The sequence below is a fragment of the Triplophysa dalaica genome, chromosome 5 (assembly GCF_015846415.1).
Source record: "Triplophysa dalaica isolate WHDGS20190420 chromosome 5, ASM1584641v1, whole genome shotgun sequence".
Classification (NCBI taxonomy): domain Eukaryota; kingdom Metazoa; phylum Chordata; class Actinopteri; order Cypriniformes; family Nemacheilidae; genus Triplophysa; species Triplophysa dalaica.
In genome coordinates, this window is record NC_079546.1 from 15219911 (window position 1) to 15238706 (window position 18796).

The window sequence follows — 18796 nt, forward strand, 5'->3', positions numbered from 1 at the left end:
ACTAAAGAAACTCTGAATTTGGCAAGAAACTTGCCAGTCACAAATTTGAAGGTGTTCCAGGTCAAGTTTATTCAGGTGAGACATCTCGAACATTCATTTCAGTATGGGACTAGTCTTAAGCCTTGTCTACAAAACAGTGCATTGAATGCTTAAGGTTTGGTTACCTTGTCGTTATATTCCACTCTATGGCTTAAAGCAGACTATGTTTCTGCTCGGTTTCGAACCGAGGACCTTTTGCGTGTAAAGCAAACGTGATAACCACTACACTACAGAAACGTGGACAATTCCTGCGTACGTCGTCAATCTGGCGCTGGTTTAAAACAGACCACGCAAGCATTGTCTGACTTTGGCAAGAAACTTGCCAGTCACAAATTTGAAGGTATTCCAGGTCAAGTTTATTCAGGTAAGACATCTCGAACGTTCATCTTAGTCTGGGACTAGTCTTAAGCGTTGTCTACAAAACTGGGCATTGAATGCTTAAAGTTTTGTTTAGCTTGTAATTACGTTTAACCATATGACTTAAAGAAGGCGATTATTCTGCTCGGTTTCGACTAGGGACCTTTCACGTCAGGAGAATGCGACAGTCATTAAAAGAACATAGTACGTGTCATAATAGAGGCTGAATTTGACAATCCCAAAAAGCTTTCAATCAGGCCGATACGCAGTGCAGCTACGTTTTACACCGATGGCATTTGCTCTGGTTGACGCCAAAACCTGAAAACTGTTTCTGCTCGGTCTCGAACCGAGGACCCTTCGCGTGTTAGGCCAACGTGATAACCAATACGCTACAGAAACTCTGAATTTCGCATAAATTTGCCAGTCACAAATTTTAAGGTGTTTCAGGGCAAGATTTTTCAGTTAAGAAATCTCAAACACTCATCTTAGTCTGGGACTAGTCTTAAGCCTTGTCTACGAAACCGTGCATTGAATGCTTAAAGGTTTGGTTACCTTGTCATTATATTCCACTCTATGGCATAAAGCAGACTATGTTTCTGCTCGGTTTCGAACCGAGGACCTTTTGCGTGTAAAGCAAACGTGATAACCACTACACTTCAGAAACTCTGAATTTCACATAAATTTGCCAGTAACAAATTTTAAGGTGTTTCAGGGCAAGATTTTTCAGTTAAGGAATCTCAAACAATCATCTTAGTCTGGGACTAGTCTTAAGCCTTGTCTACGAAACCGTGCATTGAATGCTTAAAGGTTTGGTTACCTTGTCATTATATTCCACTCTATGGCTTAAAGCAGACTATGTTTCTGCTCGGTTTCGACTAGGGACCTTTCATGTCAGGAGAATGCGACAGTCACTAAAAGAACATAGTACGTGACATAATAGAGGCTGAATTTCGACAGTCTACAAAACCGTGCATTGAATGCTTACCTTGTCATTATATTCCACTCTATGGCTTAAAGCAGACTATGTTTCTGCTCGGTTTCGAACCGAGGACCTTTTGCGTGTGAAGCAAACGTGATAACCACTACACTACAGAAACGTGAACAATTCCTGCGTACGTCGTCAACCTGGCGCTGGTTTAAAACAGACCACGCAAGCATTGAATGACTTTGGCAAGAAACTTGCCAGTCACAAATTTGAAGGTGCAATGCGTCAGGGGAATGCGACAGTCACTAAAAGAACATAGTACGTGACATAATAGAGGCTGAATTTCGACAGTCTACAAAACCGTGCATTGAATGCTTAAAGGTTTGGTTACCTTGTCATTATATTCCACTCTATGGCTTAAAGCAGACTCTGTTTCTGCTCGGTTTCGAACCGAGGACCTTTCGCGTGTTAGGCGAACGTGATAACCACTACACTACAGAAACTCTGAATTTCGCATAAATTTGCCAGTAACAAATTTTAAGGTGTTTCAGGGCAAGATTTTTCAGTTAAGGAATCTCAAACAATCATCTTAGTCTGGGACTAGTTTTAAGCCTTGTCTACGAAACCGTGCATTGAATGCTTAAAGGTTTGGTTACCTTGTCATTATATTCCACTCTATGGCTTAAAGCAGACTATGTTTCTGCTCGGTTTCGAACCGAGGACCTTTTGCGTGTAAAGCAAACGTGATAACCACTACACTACAGAAACGTGGACAATTCCTGCGTACGTCGTCAACCTGGCGCTGGTTTAAAACAGACCACGCAAGTATTGTCTGACTTTGGCAAGAAACTTGCCAGTCACAAATTTGAAGGTATTCCAGGTCAAGTTTATTCAGGTAAGACATCTCGAACATTCATTTCAGTTTGAGACTAGTCTTAAGCCTTGTCGACAAAAAAGTGCATTGAATGCTTAAGGTTTGGTTACCTTGTCATTATATTCCACTCTATGGCTTAAAGCAGACTATGTTTCTGCTCGGTTTCGAACCGAGGACCTTTTGCGTGTGAAGCAAACGTGATAACCACTACACTACAGAAACGTGGACAATTCCTGCGTACGTCGTCAACCTGGCGCTGGTTTAAAACAGACCACGCAAGTATTGAATGACTTTGGCAAGAAACTTGCCAGTCACAAATTTGAAGGTATTCCAGGTCAAGTTTATTCAGGTAAGACATCTCGAACATTCATCTTAGTATGGGACTAGTCTTATGCCTTGTCTACGAAACCGTGCATTGAATGCTTAAAGGTTTGGTTACCTTATCGTTATATTCCACTCTATGGCTTAAAGCAGACTATGTTTCTGCTCGGTTTCGACTAGGGACCTTTCACGTCAGGAGAATGCGACAGTCACTAAAAGAACATAGCTTGTAACATAATAGAGGCTGAATTTCGGCAGTCTATAAAAACCGTGCATTGAATGCTTAAAGGTTTGGTTACCTTGTCATTATATTCCACTCTATGGCTTAAAACAGACTATGTTTCTGCTCGGTTTCGAACCGAGGACCTTTCGCGTGTGAGGCGAACGTGATAACCACTACACTAAAGAAACTCTGAATTTGGCAAGAAACTTGCCAGTCACAAATTTGAAGGTGTTCCAGGTCAAGTTTATTCAGGTGAGACATCTCGAACATTCATTTCAGTATGGGACTAGTCTTAAGCCTTGTCTACAAAACAGTGCATTGAATGCTTAAGGTTTGGTTACCTTGTCGTTATATTCCACTCTATGGCTTAAAGCAGACTATGTTTCTGCTCGGTTTCGAACCGAGGACCTTTTGCGTGTAAAGCAAACGTGATAACCACTACACTACAGAAACGTGGACAATTCCTGCGTACGTCGTCAATCTGGCGCTGGTTTAAAACAGACCACGCAAGCATTGTCTGACTTTGGCAAGAAACTTGCCAGTCACAAATTTGAAGGTATTCCAGGTCAAGTTTATTCAGGTAAGACATCTCGAACGTTCATCTTAGTCTGGGACTAGTCTTAAGCGTTGTCTACAAAACTGGGCATTGAATGCTTAAAGTTTTGTTTAGCTTGTAATTACGTTTAACCATATGACTTAAAGAAGGCGATTATTCTGCTCGGTTTCGACTAGGGACCTTTCACGTCAGGAGAATGCGACAGTCATTAAAAGAACATAGTACGTGTCATAATAGAGGCTGAATTTGACAATCCCAAAAAGCTTTCAATCAGGCCGATACGCAGTGCAGCTACGTTTTACACCGATGGCATTTGCTCTGGTTGACGCCAAAACCTGAAAACTGTTTCTGCTCGGTCTCGAACCGAGGACCCTTCGCGTGTTAGGCCAACGTGATAACCAATACGCTACAGAAACTCTGAATTTCGCATAAATTTGCCAGTCACAAATTTTAAGGTGTTTCAGGGCAAGATTTTTCAGTTAAGAAATCTCAAACACTCATCTTAGTCTGGGACTAGTCTTAAGCCTTGTCTACGAAACCGTGCATTGAATGCTTAAAGGTTTGGTTACCTTGTCATTATATTCCACTCTATGGCATAAAGCAGACTATGTTTCTGCTCGGTTTCGAACCGAGGACCTTTTGCGTGTAAAGCAAACGTGATAACCACTACACTTCAGAAACTCTGAATTTCACATAAATTTGCCAGTAACAAATTTTAAGGTGTTTCAGGGCAAGATTTTTCAGTTAAGGAATCTCAAACAATCATCTTAGTCTGGGACTAGTCTTAAGCCTTGTCTACGAAACCGTGCATTGAATGCTTAAAGGTTTGGTTACCTTGTCATTATATTCCACTCTATGGCTTAAAGCAGACTATGTTTCTGCTCGGTTTCGACTAGGGACCTTTCATGTCAGGAGAATGCGACAGTCACTAAAAGAACATAGTACGTGACATAATAGAGGCTGAATTTCGACAGTCTACAAAACCGTGCATTGAATGCTTACCTTGTCATTATATTCCACTCTATGGCTTAAAGCAGACTATGTTTCTGCTCGGTTTCGAACCGAGGACCTTTTGCGTGTGAAGCAAACGTGATAACCACTACACTACAGAAACGTGAACAATTCCTGCGTACGTCGTCAACCTGGCGCTGGTTTAAAACAGACCACGCAAGCATTGAATGACTTTGGCAAGAAACTTGCCAGTCACAAATTTGAAGGTATTCCAGGTCAAGTTTATTCAGGTAAGACATCTCGAACATTCATCTTAGTATGGGACTAGTCTTATGCCTTGTCTACGAAACCGTGCATTGAATGCTTAAAGGTTTGGTTACCTTGTCATTATATTCCACTCTATGGCTTAAAGCAGACTATGTTTCTGCTCGGTTTCGACTAGGGACCTTTCACGTCAGGAGAATGCGACAGTCACTAAAAGAACATAGTACGTGACATAATAGAGGCTGAATTTCGACAGTCTACAAAACCGTGCATTGAATGCTTAAAGGTTTGGTTACCTTATCGTTATATTCCACTCTATGGCTTAAAGCAGACTATGTTTCTGCTCGGTTTCGACTAGGGACCTTTCACGTCAGGAGAATGCGACAGTCACTAAAAGAACATAGCTTGTAACATAATAGAGGCTGAATTTCGGCAGTCTATAAAAACCGTGCATTGAATGCTTAAAGGTTTGGTTACCTTGTCATTATATTCTACTCTATGGCTTAAAACAGACTATGTTTCTGCTCGGTTTCGAACCGAGGACCTTTCGCGTGTGAGGCGAACGTGATAACCACTACTCTACAGAAACTCTGAATTTGGCAAGAAACTTGCCAGACACAAATTTGAAGGTGTTCCAGGTCAAGTTTATTCAGGTGAGACATCTCGAACATTCATTTCAGTATGGGACTAGTCTTAAGCCTTGTCTACAAAACAGTGCATTGAATGCTTAAGGTTTGGTTACCTTGTCGTTATATTCCACTCTATGGCTTAAAGCAGACTATGTTTCTGCTCGGTTTCGCCTAGGGACCTTTCACGTCAGGAGAATGCGACAGTCACTAAAAGAACATAGTACTTGACATAATAGAGGCTGAATTTCGACAGTCTACAAAACCGTGCATTGAATGCTTAAAGGTTTGGTTACCTTGTCATTATATTGCTCTCTATGGCTTAAAGCACACTATGTTACTGCTCGGTTTCGAACCGAGGACCTTTTGCGTGTGAAGCAAACGTGATAACCACTACACTACAGAAACGTGGACAATTCCTGCGTACGTCGTCAAACTGCCGCTGGTTTAAAACAGACCACCCAAGCATTGTCTGACTTTGGCAAGAAACTTGCCAGTCACAAATTTGAAGGTGCAATGCGTCAGGGGAATGCGACAGTCACTAAAAGAACATAGTACGTGACATAATAGATGCTGAATTTCGACAGTCTACAAAACCGTGCATTGAATGCTTAAAGGTTTGGTTACCTTGTCATTATATTCCACTCTATGGCTTAAAACAGACTATGTTTCTGCTCGGTTTCGAAACGAGGACCTTTCGCGTGTTAGGCGAACGTGATAACCACTACACTACAGAAACTCTGAATTTGGCATAAATTTGCCAGTCACAAATTTTAAGGTGTTTCAGGGCAAGATTTTTCAGTTAAGGAATCTCAAACAATCATCTTAGTCTGGGACTAGTCTTAAGCCTTGTCTACGAAACCGTGCATTGAATGCTTAAAGGTTTGGTTACCTTGTCATTATATTCCACTCTATGGCGTAAAGCAGACTATGTTTCTGCTCGGTTTCGACTAGGGACCTTTCACGTCAGGAGAATACGACAGTCACTAAAAGAACATAGTACGTGACATAATAGAGGCTGAATTTCGACAGTCTACAAAACCGTGCATTGAATGCTTAAAGGTTTGGTTACCTTGTCATTATATTCCACTCTATGGCTTAAAGCAGACTATGTTTCTGCTCGGTTTCGAACCGAGGACCTTTTGCGTGTGAAGCAAACGTGATAACCACTACACTACAGAAACGTGGACAATTCCTGCGTACGTCGTCAACCTGGCGCTGGTTTAAAACAGACCACGCAAGTATTGAATGACTTTGGCAAGAAACATGCCAGTCACAAATTTGAAGGTATTCCAGGTCAAGTTTATTCAGGTAAGACATCTCGAACATTCATCTTAGTATGGGACTAGTCTTATGCCTTGTCTACGAAACCGTGCATTGAATGCTTAAAGGTTTGGTTAGCTTGTCATTATATTCCACTCTATGGCTTAAAGCAGACTATGTTTCTGCTCGGTTTCGACTAGGGACCTTTCACGTCAGGAGAATGCGACAGTCACTAAAAGAACATAGTACGTGACATAATAGAGGCTGAATTTCGACAGTCTATAAAAACCGTGCATTGAATGCTTAAGGTTTGGTTACCTTGTCGTTATATTCCACACTATGGATTAAAGCAGACTATGTTTCTGCTCGGTTTCGAACCGAGGACCTTTTGCGTGTAAAGCAAACGTGATAACCACTACACTACAGAAACGTGGACAATTCCTGCGTATGTCGTCAAACTGGCGCTGGTTTAAAACAGACCACGCAAGCATTGTCTGACTTTGGCAAGAAACTTGCCAGTCACAAATTTGAAGGTGCAATGCGTCAGGGGAATGCGACAGTCACTAAAAGAACATAGTACGTGACATAATAGAGGCTGAATTTCGACAGTCTACAAAACCGTGCATTGAATGCTTAAAGGTTTGGTTACCTTGTCATTATATTCCACTCTATGGCTTAAAGCAGACTATGTTTCTGCTCGGTTTCGACTAGGGACCTTTCACGTCAGGAGAATGCGACAGTCACTAAAAGAACATAGTACGTGACATAATAGAGGCTGAATTTCGACAGTCTATAAAAACCGTGCATTGAATGCTTAAGGTTTGGTTACCTTGTCGTTATATTCCACTCTATGGATTAAAGCAGACTATGTTTCTGCTCGGTTTCGAACCGAGGACCTTTTGCGTGTAAAGCAAACGTGATAACCACTACACTACAGAAACGTGGACAATTCCTGCGTACGTCGTCAAACTGGCGCTGGTTTAAAACAGACCACGCAAGCATTGTCTGACTTTGGCAAGAAACTTGCCAGTCACAAATTTGAAGGTGCAATGCGTCAGGGGAATGCGACAGTCACTAAAAGAACATAGTACGTGACATAATAGAGGCTGAATTTCGACAGTCTACAAAACCGTGCATTGAATGCTTAAAGGTTTGGTTAACTTGTCATTATATTCCACTCTATGGCTTAAAGCAGACTCTGTTTCTGCTCGGTTTCGACTAGGGACCTTTCACGTCAGGAGAATGCGACAGTCACTAAAAGAACATAGTACGTGACATAATAGAGGCTGAATTTCGACAGTCTACAAAACCGTGCATTGAATGCTTAAAGGTTTGGTTACCTTGTCATTATATTCCACTCTATGGCTTAAAGCAGACTATGTTTCTGCTCGGTTTCGACTAGGGACCTTTCACGTCAGGAGAATGCGACAGTCACTAAAAGAACATAGTACGTGACATAATAGAGGCTGAATTTCGACAGTCTACAAAACCGTGCATTGAATGCTTAAAGGTTTGGTTACCTTATCGTTATATTCCACTCTATGGCTTAAAGCAGACTATGTTTCTGCTCGGTTTCGACTAGGGACCTTTCACGTCAGGAGAATGCGACAGTCACTAAAAGAACATAGCTTGTAACATAATAGAGGCTGAATTTCGGCAGTCTATAAAAACCGTGCATTGAATGCTTAAAGGTTTGGTTACCTTGTCATTATATTCTACTCTATGGCTTAAAACAGACTATGTTTCTGCTCGGTTTCGAACCGAGGACCTTTCGCGTGTGAGGCGAACGTGATAACCACTACTCTACAGAAACTCTGAATTTGGCAAGAAACTTGCCAGACACAAATTTGAAGGTGTTCCAGGTCAAGTTTATTCAGGTGAGACATCTCGAACATTCATTTCAGTATGGGACTAGTCTTAAGCCTTGTCTACAAAACAGTGCATTGAATGCTTAAGGTTTGGTTACCTTTGGCAAGAAACTTGCCAGTCACAAATTTGAAGGTGCAATGCGTCAGGGGAATGCGACAGTCACTAAAAGAACATAGTACGTGACATAATAGAGGCTGAATTTCGACAGTCTACAAAACCGTGCATTGAATGCTTAAAGGTTTGGTTACCTTGTCATTATATTCCACTCTATGGCTTAAAGCAGACTCTGTTTCTGCTCGGTTTCGAACCGAGGACCTTTCGCGTGTTAGGCGAACGTGATAACCACTACACTACAGAAACTCTGAATTTCGCATAAATTTGCCAGTAACAAATTTTAAGGTGTTTCAGGGCAAGATTTTTCAGTTAAGGAATCTCAAACAATCATCTTAGTCTGGGACTAGTTTTAAGCCTTGTCTACGAAACCGTGCATTGAATGCTTAAAGGTTTGGTTACCTTGTCATTATATTCCACTCTATGGCTTAAAGCAGACTATGTTTCTGCTCGGTTTCGAACCGAGGACCTTTTGCGTGTAAAGCAAACGTGATAACCACTACACTACAGAAACGTGGACAATTCCTGCGTACGTCGTCAACCTGGCGCTGGTTTAAAACAGACCACGCAAGTATTGTCTGACTTTGGCAAGAAACTTGCCAGTCACAAATTTGAAGGTATTCCAGGTCAAGTTTATTCAGGTAAGACATCTCGAACATTCATTTCAGTTTGAGACTAGTCTTAAGCCTTGTCGACAAAAAAGTGCATTGAATGCTTAAGGTTTGGTTACCTTGTCATTATATTCCACTCTATGGCTTAAAGCAGACTATGTTTCTGCTCGGTTTCGAACCGAGGACCTTTTGCGTGTGAAGCAAACGTGATAACCACTACACTACAGAAACGTGGACAATTCCTGCGTACGTCGTCAACCTGGCGCTGGTTTAAAACAGACCACGCAAGTATTGAATGACTTTGGCAAGAAACTTGCCAGTCACAAATTTGAAGGTATTCCAGGTCAAGTTTATTCAGGTAAGACATCTCGAACATTCATCTTAGTATGGGACTAGTCTTATGCCTTGTCTACGAAACCGTGCATTGAATGCTTAAAGGTTTGGTTACCTTATCGTTATATTCCACTCTATGGCTTAAAGCAGACTATGTTTCTGCTCGGTTTCGACTAGGGACCTTTCACGTCAGGAGAATGCGACAGTCACTAAAAGAACATAGCTTGTAACATAATAGAGGCTGAATTTCGGCAGTCTATAAAAACCGTGCATTGAATGCTTAAAGGTTTGGTTACCTTGTCATTATATTCCACTCTATGGCTTAAAACAGACTATGTTTCTGCTCGGTTTCGAACCGAGGACCTTTCGCGTGTGAGGCGAACGTGATAACCACTACACTAAAGAAACTCTGAATTTGGCAAGAAACTTGCCAGTCACAAATTTGAAGGTGTTCCAGGTCAAGTTTATTCAGGTGAGACATCTCGAACATTCATTTCAGTATGGGACTAGTCTTAAGCCTTGTCTACAAAACAGTGCATTGAATGCTTAAGGTTTGGTTACCTTGTCGTTATATTCCACTCTATGGCTTAAAGCAGACTATGTTTCTGCTCGGTTTCGAACCGAGGACCTTTTGCGTGTAAAGCAAACGTGATAACCACTACACTACAGAAACGTGGACAATTCCTGCGTACGTCGTCAATCTGGCGCTGGTTTAAAACAGACCACGCAAGCATTGTCTGACTTTGGCAAGAAACTTGCCAGTCACAAATTTGAAGGTATTCCAGGTCAAGTTTATTCAGGTAAGACATCTCGAACGTTCATCTTAGTCTGGGACTAGTCTTAAGCGTTGTCTACAAAACTGGGCATTGAATGCTTAAAGTTTTGTTTAGCTTGTAATTACGTTTAACCATATGACTTAAAGAAGGCGATTATTCTGCTCGGTTTCGACTAGGGACCTTTCACGTCAGGAGAATGCGACAGTCATTAAAAGAACATAGTACGTGTCATAATAGAGGCTGAATTTGACAATCCCAAAAAGCTTTCAATCAGGCCGATACGCAGTGCAGCTACGTTTTACACCGATGGCATTTGCTCTGGTTGACGCCAAAACCTGAAAACTGTTTCTGCTCGGTCTCGAACCGAGGACCCTTCGCGTGTTAGGCCAACGTGATAACCAATACGCTACAGAAACTCTGAATTTCGCATAAATTTGCCAGTCACAAATTTTAAGGTGTTTCAGGGCAAGATTTTTCAGTTAAGAAATCTCAAACACTCATCTTAGTCTGGGACTAGTCTTAAGCCTTGTCTACGAAACCGTGCATTGAATGCTTAAAGGTTTGGTTACCTTGTCATTATATTCCACTCTATGGCATAAAGCAGACTATGTTTCTGCTCGGTTTCGAACCGAGGACCTTTTGCGTGTAAAGCAAACGTGATAACCACTACACTTCAGAAACTCTGAATTTCACATAAATTTGCCAGTAACAAATTTTAAGGTGTTTCAGGGCAAGATTTTTCAGTTAAGGAATCTCAAACAATCATCTTAGTCTGGGACTAGTCTTAAGCCTTGTCTACGAAACCGTGCATTGAATGCTTAAAGGTTTGGTTACCTTGTCATTATATTCCACTCTATGGCTTAAAGCAGACTATGTTTCTGCTCGGTTTCGACTAGGGACCTTTCATGTCAGGAGAATGCGACAGTCACTAAAAGAACATAGTACGTGACATAATAGAGGCTGAATTTCGACAGTCTACAAAACCGTGCATTGAATGCTTACCTTGTCATTATATTCCACTCTATGGCTTAAAGCAGACTATGTTTCTGCTCGGTTTCGAACCGAGGACCTTTTGCGTGTGAAGCAAACGTGATAACCACTACACTACAGAAACGTGAACAATTCCTGCGTACGTCGTCAACCTGGCGCTGGTTTAAAACAGACCACGCAAGCATTGAATGACTTTGGCAAGAAACTTGCCAGTCACAAATTTGAAGGTATTCCAGGTCAAGTTTATTCAGGTAAGACATCTCGAACATTCATCTTAGTATGGGACTAGTCTTATGCCTTGTCTACGAAACCGTGCATTGAATGCTTAAAGGTTTGGTTACCTTGTCATTATATTCCACTCTATGGCTTAAAGCAGACTATGTTTCTGCTCGGTTTCGACTAGGGACCTTTCACGTCAGGAGAATGCGACAGTCACTAAAAGAACATAGTACGTGACATAATAGAGGCTGAATTTCGACAGTCTACAAAACCGTGCATTGAATGCTTAAAGGTTTGGTTACCTTATCGTTATATTCCACTCTATGGCTTAAAGCAGACTATGTTTCTGCTCGGTTTCGACTAGGGACCTTTCACGTCAGGAGAATGCGACAGTCACTAAAAGAACATAGCTTGTAACATAATAGAGGCTGAATTTCGGCAGTCTATAAAAACCGTGCATTGAATGCTTAAAGGTTTGGTTACCTTGTCATTATATTCTACTCTATGGCTTAAAACAGACTATGTTTCTGCTCGGTTTCGAACCGAGGACCTTTCGCGTGTGAGGCGAACGTGATAACCACTACTCTACAGAAACTCTGAATTTGGCAAGAAACTTGCCAGACACAAATTTGAAGGTGTTCCAGGTCAAGTTTATTCAGGTGAGACATCTCGAACATTCATTTCAGTATGGGACTAGTCTTAAGCCTTGTCTACAAAACAGTGCATTGAATGCTTAAGGTTTGGTTACCTTGTCGTTATATTCCACTCTATGGCTTAAAGCAGACTATGTTTCTGCTCGGTTTCGCCTAGGGACCTTTCACGTCAGGAGAATGCGACAGTCACTAAAAGAACATAGTACTTGACATAATAGAGGCTGAATTTCGACAGTCTACAAAACCGTGCATTGAATGCTTAAAGGTTTGGTTACCTTGTCATTATATTGCTCTCTATGGCTTAAAGCACACTATGTTACTGCTCGGTTTCGAACCGAGGACCTTTTGCGTGTGAAGCAAACGTGATAACCACTACACTACAGAAACGTGGACAATTCCTGCGTACGTCGTCAAACTGCCGCTGGTTTAAAACAGACCACCCAAGCATTGTCTGACTTTGGCAAGAAACTTGCCAGTCACAAATTTGAAGGTGCAATGCGTCAGGGGAATGCGACAGTCACTAAAAGAACATAGTACGTGACATAATAGATGCTGAATTTCGACAGTCTACAAAACCGTGCATTGAATGCTTAAAGGTTTGGTTACCTTGTCATTATATTCCACTCTATGGCTTAAAACAGACTATGTTTCTGCTCGGTTTCGAAACGAGGACCTTTCGCGTGTTAGGCGAACGTGATAACCACTACACTACAGAAACTCTGAATTTGGCATAAATTTGCCAGTCACAAATTTTAAGGTGTTTCAGGGCAAGATTTTTCAGTTAAGGAATCTCAAACAATCATCTTAGTCTGGGACTAGTCTTAAGCCTTGTCTACGAAACCGTGCATTGAATGCTTAAAGGTTTGGTTACCTTGTCATTATATTCCACTCTATGGCGTAAAGCAGACTATGTTTCTGCTCGGTTTCGACTAGGGACCTTTCACGTCAGGAGAATACGACAGTCACTAAAAGAACATAGTACGTGACATAATAGAGGCTGAATTTCGACAGTCTACAAAACCGTGCATTGAATGCTTAAAGGTTTGGTTACCTTGTCATTATATTCCACTCTATGGCTTAAAGCAGACTATGTTTCTGCTCGGTTTCGAACCGAGGACCTTTTGCGTGTGAAGCAAACGTGATAACCACTACACTACAGAAACGTGGACAATTCCTGCGTACGTCGTCAACCTGGCGCTGGTTTAAAACAGACCACGCAAGTATTGAATGACTTTGGCAAGAAACATGCCAGTCACAAATTTGAAGGTATTCCAGGTCAAGTTTATTCAGGTAAGACATCTCGAACATTCATCTTAGTATGGGACTAGTCTTATGCCTTGTCTACGAAACCGTGCATTGAATGCTTAAAGGTTTGGTTAGCTTGTCATTATATTCCACTCTATGGCTTAAAGCAGACTATGTTTCTGCTCGGTTTCGACTAGGGACCTTTCACGTCAGGAGAATGCGACAGTCACTAAAAGAACATAGTACGTGACATAATAGAGGCTGAATTTCGACAGTCTATAAAAACCGTGCATTGAATGCTTAAGGTTTGGTTACCTTGTCGTTATATTCCACACTATGGATTAAAGCAGACTATGTTTCTGCTCGGTTTCGAACCGAGGACCTTTTGCGTGTAAAGCAAACGTGATAACCACTACACTACAGAAACGTGGACAATTCCTGCGTATGTCGTCAAACTGGCGCTGGTTTAAAACAGACCACGCAAGCATTGTCTGACTTTGGCAAGAAACTTGCCAGTCACAAATTTGAAGGTGCAATGCGTCAGGGGAATGCGACAGTCACTAAAAGAACATAGTACGTGACATAATAGAGGCTGAATTTCGACAGTCTACAAAACCGTGCATTGAATGCTTAAAGGTTTGGTTACCTTGTCATTATATTCCACTCTATGGCTTAAAGCAGACTATGTTTCTGCTCGGTTTCGACTAGGGACCTTTCACGTCAGGAGAATGCGACAGTCACTAAAAGAACATAGTACGTGACATAATAGAGGCTGAATTTCGACAGTCTATAAAAACCGTGCATTGAATGCTTAAGGTTTGGTTACCTTGTCGTTATATTCCACTCTATGGATTAAAGCAGACTATGTTTCTGCTCGGTTTCGAACCGAGGACCTTTTGCGTGTAAAGCAAACGTGATAACCACTACACTACAGAAACGTGGACAATTCCTGCGTACGTCGTCAAACTGGCGCTGGTTTAAAACAGACCACGCAAGCATTGTCTGACTTTGGCAAGAAACTTGCCAGTCACAAATTTGAAGGTGCAATGCGTCAGGGGAATGCGACAGTCACTAAAAGAACATAGTACGTGACATAATAGAGGCTGAATTTCGACAGTCTACAAAACCGTGCATTGAATGCTTAAAGGTTTGGTTAACTTGTCATTATATTCCACTCTATGGCTTAAAGCAGACTCTGTTTCTGCTCGGTTTCGACTAGGGACCTTTCACGTCAGGAGAATGCGACAGTCACTAAAAGAACATAGTACGTGACATAATAGAGGCTGAATTTCGACAGTCTACAAAACCGTGCATTGAATGCTTAAAGGTTTGGTTACCTTGTCATTATATTCCACTCTATGGCTTAAAGCAGACTATGTTTCTGCTCGGTTTCGACTAGGGACCTTTCACGTCAGGAGAATGCGACAGTCACTAAAAGAACATAGTACGTGACATAATAGAGGCTGAATTTCGACAGTCTACAAAACCGTGCATTGAATGCTTAAAGGTTTGGTTACCTTATCGTTATATTCCACTCTATGGCTTAAAGCAGACTATGTTTCTGCTCGGTTTCGACTAGGGACCTTTCACGTCAGGAGAATGCGACAGTCACTAAAAGAACATAGCTTGTAACATAATAGAGGCTGAATTTCGGCAGTCTATAAAAACCGTGCATTGAATGCTTAAAGGTTTGGTTACCTTGTCATTATATTCTACTCTATGGCTTAAAACAGACTATGTTTCTGCTCGGTTTCGAACCGAGGACCTTTCGCGTGTGAGGCGAACGTGATAACCACTACTCTACAGAAACTCTGAATTTGGCAAGAAACTTGCCAGACACAAATTTGAAGGTGTTCCAGGTCAAGTTTATTCAGGTGAGACATCTCGAACATTCATTTCAGTATGGGACTAGTCTTAAGCCTTGTCTACAAAACAGTGCATTGAATGCTTAAGGTTTGGTTACCTTGTCGTTATATTCCACTCTATGGCTTAAAGCAGACTATGTTTCTGCTCGGTTTCGCCTAGGGACCTTTCACGTCAGGAGAATGCGACAGTCACTAAAAGAACATAGTACTTGACATAATAGAGGCTGAATTTCGACAGTCTACAAAACCGTGCATTGAATGCTTAAAGGTTTGGTTACCTTGTCATTATATTGCTCTCTATGGCTTAAAGCACACTATGTTACTGCTCGGTTTCGAACCGAGGACCTTTTGCGTGTGAAGCAAACGTGATAACCACTACACTACAGAAACGTGGACAATTCCTGCGTACGTCGTCAAACTGCCGCTGGTTTAAAACAGACCACCCAAGCATTGTCTGACTTTGGCAAGAAACTTGCCAGTCACAAATTTGAAGGTGCAATGCGTCAGGGGAATGCGACAGTCACTAAAAGAACATAGTACGTGACATAATAGATGCTGAATTTCGACAGTCTACAAAACCGTGCATTGAATGCTTAAAGGTTTGGTTACCTTGTCATTATATTCCACTCTATGGCTTAAAACAGACTATGTTTCTGCTCGGTTTCGAAACGAGGACCTTTCGCGTGTTAGGCGAACGTGATAACCACTACACTACAGAAACTCTGAATTTGGCATAAATTTGCCAGTCACAAATTTTAAGGTGTTTCAGGGCAAGATTTTTCAGTTAAGGAATCTCAAACAATCATCTTAGTCTGGGACTAGTCTTAAGCCTTGTCTACGAAACCGTGCATTGAATGCTTAAAGGTTTGGTTACCTTGTCATTATATTCCACTCTATGGCGTAAAGCAGACTATGTTTCTGCTCGGTTTCGACTAGGGACCTTTCACGTCAGGAGAATACGACAGTCACTAAAAGAACATAGTACGTGACATAATAGAGGCTGAATTTCGACAGTCTACAAAACCGTGCATTGAATGCTTAAAGGTTTGGTTACCTTGTCATTATATTCCACTCTATGGCTTAAAGCAGACTATGTTTCTGCTCGGTTTCGAACCGAGGACCTTTTGCGTGTGAAGCAAACGTGATAACCACTACACTACAGAAACGTGGACAATTCCTGCGTACGTCGTCAACCTGGCGCTGGTTTAAAACAGACCACGCAAGTATTGAATGACTTTGGCAAGAAACATGCCAGTCACAAATTTGAAGGTATTCCAGGTCAAGTTTATTCAGGTAAGACATCTCGAACATTCATCTTAGTATGGGACTAGTCTTATGCCTTGTCTACGAAACCGTGCATTGAATGCTTAAAGGTTTGGTTACCTTGTCATTATATTCCACTCTATGGCTTAAAGCAGACTATGTTTCTGCTCGGTTTCGACTAGGGACCTTTCACGTCAGGAGATTGCGACAGTCACTAAAAGAACATAGTACGTGACATAATAGAGGCTGAATTTCGACAGTCTATAAAAACCGTGCATTGAATGCTTAAGGTTTGGTTACCTTGTCGTTATATTCCACACTATGGATTAAAGCAGACTATGTTTCTGCTCGGTTTCGAACCGAGGACCTTTTGCGTGTAAAGCAAACGTGATAACCACTACACTACAGAAACGTGGACAATTCCTGCGTATGTCGTCAAACTGGCGCTGGTTTAAAACAGACCACGCAAGCATTGTCTGACTTTGGCAAGAAACTTGCCAGTCACAAATTTGAAGGTGCAATGCGTCAGGGGAATGCGACAGTCACTAAAAGAACATAGTACGTGACATAATAGAGGCTGAATTTCGACAGTCTACAAAACCGTGCATTGAATGCTTAAAGGTTTGGTTACCTTGTCATTATATTCCACTCTATGGCTTAAAGCAGACTATGTTTCTGCTCGGTTTCGACTAGGGACCTTTCACGTCAGGAGAATGCGACAGTCACTAAAAGAACATAGTACGTGACATAATAGAGGCTGAATTTCGACAGTCTATAAAAACCGTGCATTGAATGCTTAAGGTTTGGTTACCTTGTCGTTATATTCCACTCTATGGATTAAAGCAGACTATGTTTCTGCTCGGTTTCGAACCGAGGACCTTTTGCGTGTAAAGCAAACGTGATAACCACTACACTACAGAAACGTGGACAATTCCTGCGTACGTCGTCAAACTGGCGCTGGTTTAAAACAGACCACGCAAGCATTGTCTGACTTTGGCAAGAAACTTGCCAGTCACAAATTTGAAGGTGCAATGCGTCAGGGGAATGCGACAGTCACTAAAAGAACATAGTACGTGACATAATAGAGGCTGAATTTCGACAGTCTACAAAACCGTGCATTGAATGCTTAAAGGTTTGGTTACCTTGTCATTATATTCCACTCTATGGCTTAAAGCAGACTCTGTTTCTGCTCGGTTTCGAACCGAGGACCTTTCGCGTGTTAGGCGAACGTGATAACCACTACACTACAGAAACTCTGAATTTCGCATAAATTTGCCAGTAACAAATTTTAAGGTGTTTCAGGGCAAGATTTTTCAGTTAAGGAATCTCAAACAATCATCTTAGTCTGGGACTAGTTTTAAGCCTTGTCTACGAAACCGTGCATTGAATGCTTAAAGGTTTGGTTACCTTGTCATTATATTCCACTCTATGGCTTAAAGCAGACTATGTTTCTGCTCGGTTTCGAACCGAGGACCTTTTGCGTGTAAAGCAAACGTGATAACCACTACACTACAGAAACGTGGACAATTCCTGCGTACGTCGTCAACCTGGCGCTGGTTTAAAACAGACCACGCAAGTATTGTCTGACTTTGGCAAGAAACTTGCCAGTCACAAATTTGAAGGTATTCCAGGTCAAGTTTATTCAGGTAAGACATCTCGAACATTCATTTCAGTTTGAGACTAGTCTTAAGCCTTGTCGACAAAAAAGTGCATTGAATGCTTAAGGTTTGGTTACCTTGTCATTATATTCCACTCTATGGCTTAAAGCAGACTATGTTTCTGCTCGGTTTCGACTAGGGACCTTTCACGTCAGGAGAATGCGACAGTCACTAAAAGAACATTGTACGTGACATAATAGAGGCTGAATTTGACAATCCCAAAAAGCTTTCAATCAGGCCGATACGCATTGCAGCTACGTTTTACACCGATGGCATTTGCTCTGGTTGACGCCAAAACCTGAAAACTGTTTCTGCTCGGTCTCGAACCGAGGACCCTTCGCGTGTTAGGCAAACGTGATAACCAATACGCTACAGAAACTCTGAATTTCGCATAAATTTGCCAGTCACAAATTTTAAGGTGTTTCAGGGCAAGATTTTTCAGTTAAGAGATCTCAAACACTCATCTTAGTTTGGGACTAGTCTTAAGCCTTGTCTACAAAACCGTGCATTGAATGCTTAAAGGTTTGGTTACCTTGTCATTATATTCCACTCTATGGCTTAAAGCAGACTCTGTTTCTGCTCGGTTTCGAACCGAGGACCTTTTGCGTGTAAAGCAAACGTGATAACCACTACACTTCAGAAACTCTGAATTTCGCATAAATTTGCCAGTAACAAATTTTAAGGTGTTTCAGGGCAAGATTTTTCAGTTAAGGAATCTCAAACAATCATCTTAGTCTGGGACTAGTCTTAAGCCTTGTCTACGAAACCGTGCATTGAATGCTTAAAGGTTTGGTTACCTTGTCA

The 18796-nt window shown here is 41.6% G+C and overlaps 23 non-coding genes across 23 annotated transcripts; all 23 read right to left on the reverse strand.

Annotated features, from left to right (window-relative positions):
- Window positions 1–203: 203 nt before the first annotated feature.
- trnav-uac (transfer RNA valine (anticodon UAC)) lies at window positions 204–276 on the reverse strand. The gene has a single exon. It is a non-coding gene; the product is annotated as a tRNA-Val (tRNA).
- Window positions 277–1420: 1144 nt separating this feature from the next.
- Window positions 1421–1493, reverse strand: trnav-cac (transfer RNA valine (anticodon CAC)). Its single transcript has one exon. It is a non-coding gene; the product is annotated as a tRNA-Val (tRNA).
- Window positions 1494–1751: 258 nt separating this feature from the next.
- Window positions 1752–1824, reverse strand: trnav-aac (transfer RNA valine (anticodon AAC)). The gene has a single exon. It is a non-coding gene; the product is annotated as a tRNA-Val (tRNA).
- Window positions 1825–2016: 192 nt separating this feature from the next.
- On the reverse strand, window positions 2017–2089 carry trnav-uac (transfer RNA valine (anticodon UAC)). Its single transcript has one exon. It is a non-coding gene; the product is annotated as a tRNA-Val (tRNA).
- A 255-nt stretch (window positions 2090–2344) lies between these two features.
- Window positions 2345–2417, reverse strand: trnav-cac (transfer RNA valine (anticodon CAC)). Its single transcript has one exon. It is a non-coding gene; the product is annotated as a tRNA-Val (tRNA).
- Window positions 2418–3119: 702 nt separating this feature from the next.
- Window positions 3120–3192, reverse strand: trnav-uac (transfer RNA valine (anticodon UAC)). Its single transcript has one exon. It is a non-coding gene; the product is annotated as a tRNA-Val (tRNA).
- Window positions 3193–4336: 1144 nt separating this feature from the next.
- Window positions 4337–4409, reverse strand: trnav-cac (transfer RNA valine (anticodon CAC)). Its single transcript has one exon. It is a non-coding gene; the product is annotated as a tRNA-Val (tRNA).
- A 1838-nt stretch (window positions 4410–6247) lies between these two features.
- On the reverse strand, window positions 6248–6320 carry trnav-cac (transfer RNA valine (anticodon CAC)). Its single transcript has one exon. It is a non-coding gene; the product is annotated as a tRNA-Val (tRNA).
- A 436-nt stretch (window positions 6321–6756) lies between these two features.
- On the reverse strand, window positions 6757–6829 carry trnav-uac (transfer RNA valine (anticodon UAC)). Its single transcript has one exon. It is a non-coding gene; the product is annotated as a tRNA-Val (tRNA).
- A 438-nt stretch (window positions 6830–7267) lies between these two features.
- On the reverse strand, window positions 7268–7340 carry trnav-uac (transfer RNA valine (anticodon UAC)). Its single transcript has one exon. It is a non-coding gene; the product is annotated as a tRNA-Val (tRNA).
- Window positions 7341–8555: 1215 nt separating this feature from the next.
- trnav-aac (transfer RNA valine (anticodon AAC)) lies at window positions 8556–8628 on the reverse strand. Its single transcript has one exon. It is a non-coding gene; the product is annotated as a tRNA-Val (tRNA).
- A 192-nt stretch (window positions 8629–8820) lies between these two features.
- trnav-uac (transfer RNA valine (anticodon UAC)) lies at window positions 8821–8893 on the reverse strand. The gene has a single exon. It is a non-coding gene; the product is annotated as a tRNA-Val (tRNA).
- Window positions 8894–9148: 255 nt separating this feature from the next.
- trnav-cac (transfer RNA valine (anticodon CAC)) lies at window positions 9149–9221 on the reverse strand. Its single transcript has one exon. It is a non-coding gene; the product is annotated as a tRNA-Val (tRNA).
- A 702-nt stretch (window positions 9222–9923) lies between these two features.
- Window positions 9924–9996, reverse strand: trnav-uac (transfer RNA valine (anticodon UAC)). The gene has a single exon. It is a non-coding gene; the product is annotated as a tRNA-Val (tRNA).
- A 1144-nt stretch (window positions 9997–11140) lies between these two features.
- Window positions 11141–11213, reverse strand: trnav-cac (transfer RNA valine (anticodon CAC)). The gene has a single exon. It is a non-coding gene; the product is annotated as a tRNA-Val (tRNA).
- Window positions 11214–13051: 1838 nt separating this feature from the next.
- trnav-cac (transfer RNA valine (anticodon CAC)) lies at window positions 13052–13124 on the reverse strand. The gene has a single exon. It is a non-coding gene; the product is annotated as a tRNA-Val (tRNA).
- Window positions 13125–13560: 436 nt separating this feature from the next.
- trnav-uac (transfer RNA valine (anticodon UAC)) lies at window positions 13561–13633 on the reverse strand. Its single transcript has one exon. It is a non-coding gene; the product is annotated as a tRNA-Val (tRNA).
- Window positions 13634–14071: 438 nt separating this feature from the next.
- On the reverse strand, window positions 14072–14144 carry trnav-uac (transfer RNA valine (anticodon UAC)). The gene has a single exon. It is a non-coding gene; the product is annotated as a tRNA-Val (tRNA).
- A 2020-nt stretch (window positions 14145–16164) lies between these two features.
- trnav-cac (transfer RNA valine (anticodon CAC)) lies at window positions 16165–16237 on the reverse strand. Its single transcript has one exon. It is a non-coding gene; the product is annotated as a tRNA-Val (tRNA).
- Window positions 16238–16673: 436 nt separating this feature from the next.
- On the reverse strand, window positions 16674–16746 carry trnav-uac (transfer RNA valine (anticodon UAC)). The gene has a single exon. It is a non-coding gene; the product is annotated as a tRNA-Val (tRNA).
- Window positions 16747–17184: 438 nt separating this feature from the next.
- trnav-uac (transfer RNA valine (anticodon UAC)) lies at window positions 17185–17257 on the reverse strand. The gene has a single exon. It is a non-coding gene; the product is annotated as a tRNA-Val (tRNA).
- Window positions 17258–17515: 258 nt separating this feature from the next.
- Window positions 17516–17588, reverse strand: trnav-aac (transfer RNA valine (anticodon AAC)). Its single transcript has one exon. It is a non-coding gene; the product is annotated as a tRNA-Val (tRNA).
- A 192-nt stretch (window positions 17589–17780) lies between these two features.
- On the reverse strand, window positions 17781–17853 carry trnav-uac (transfer RNA valine (anticodon UAC)). The gene has a single exon. It is a non-coding gene; the product is annotated as a tRNA-Val (tRNA).
- Window positions 17854–18796: the final 943 nt, after the last annotated feature.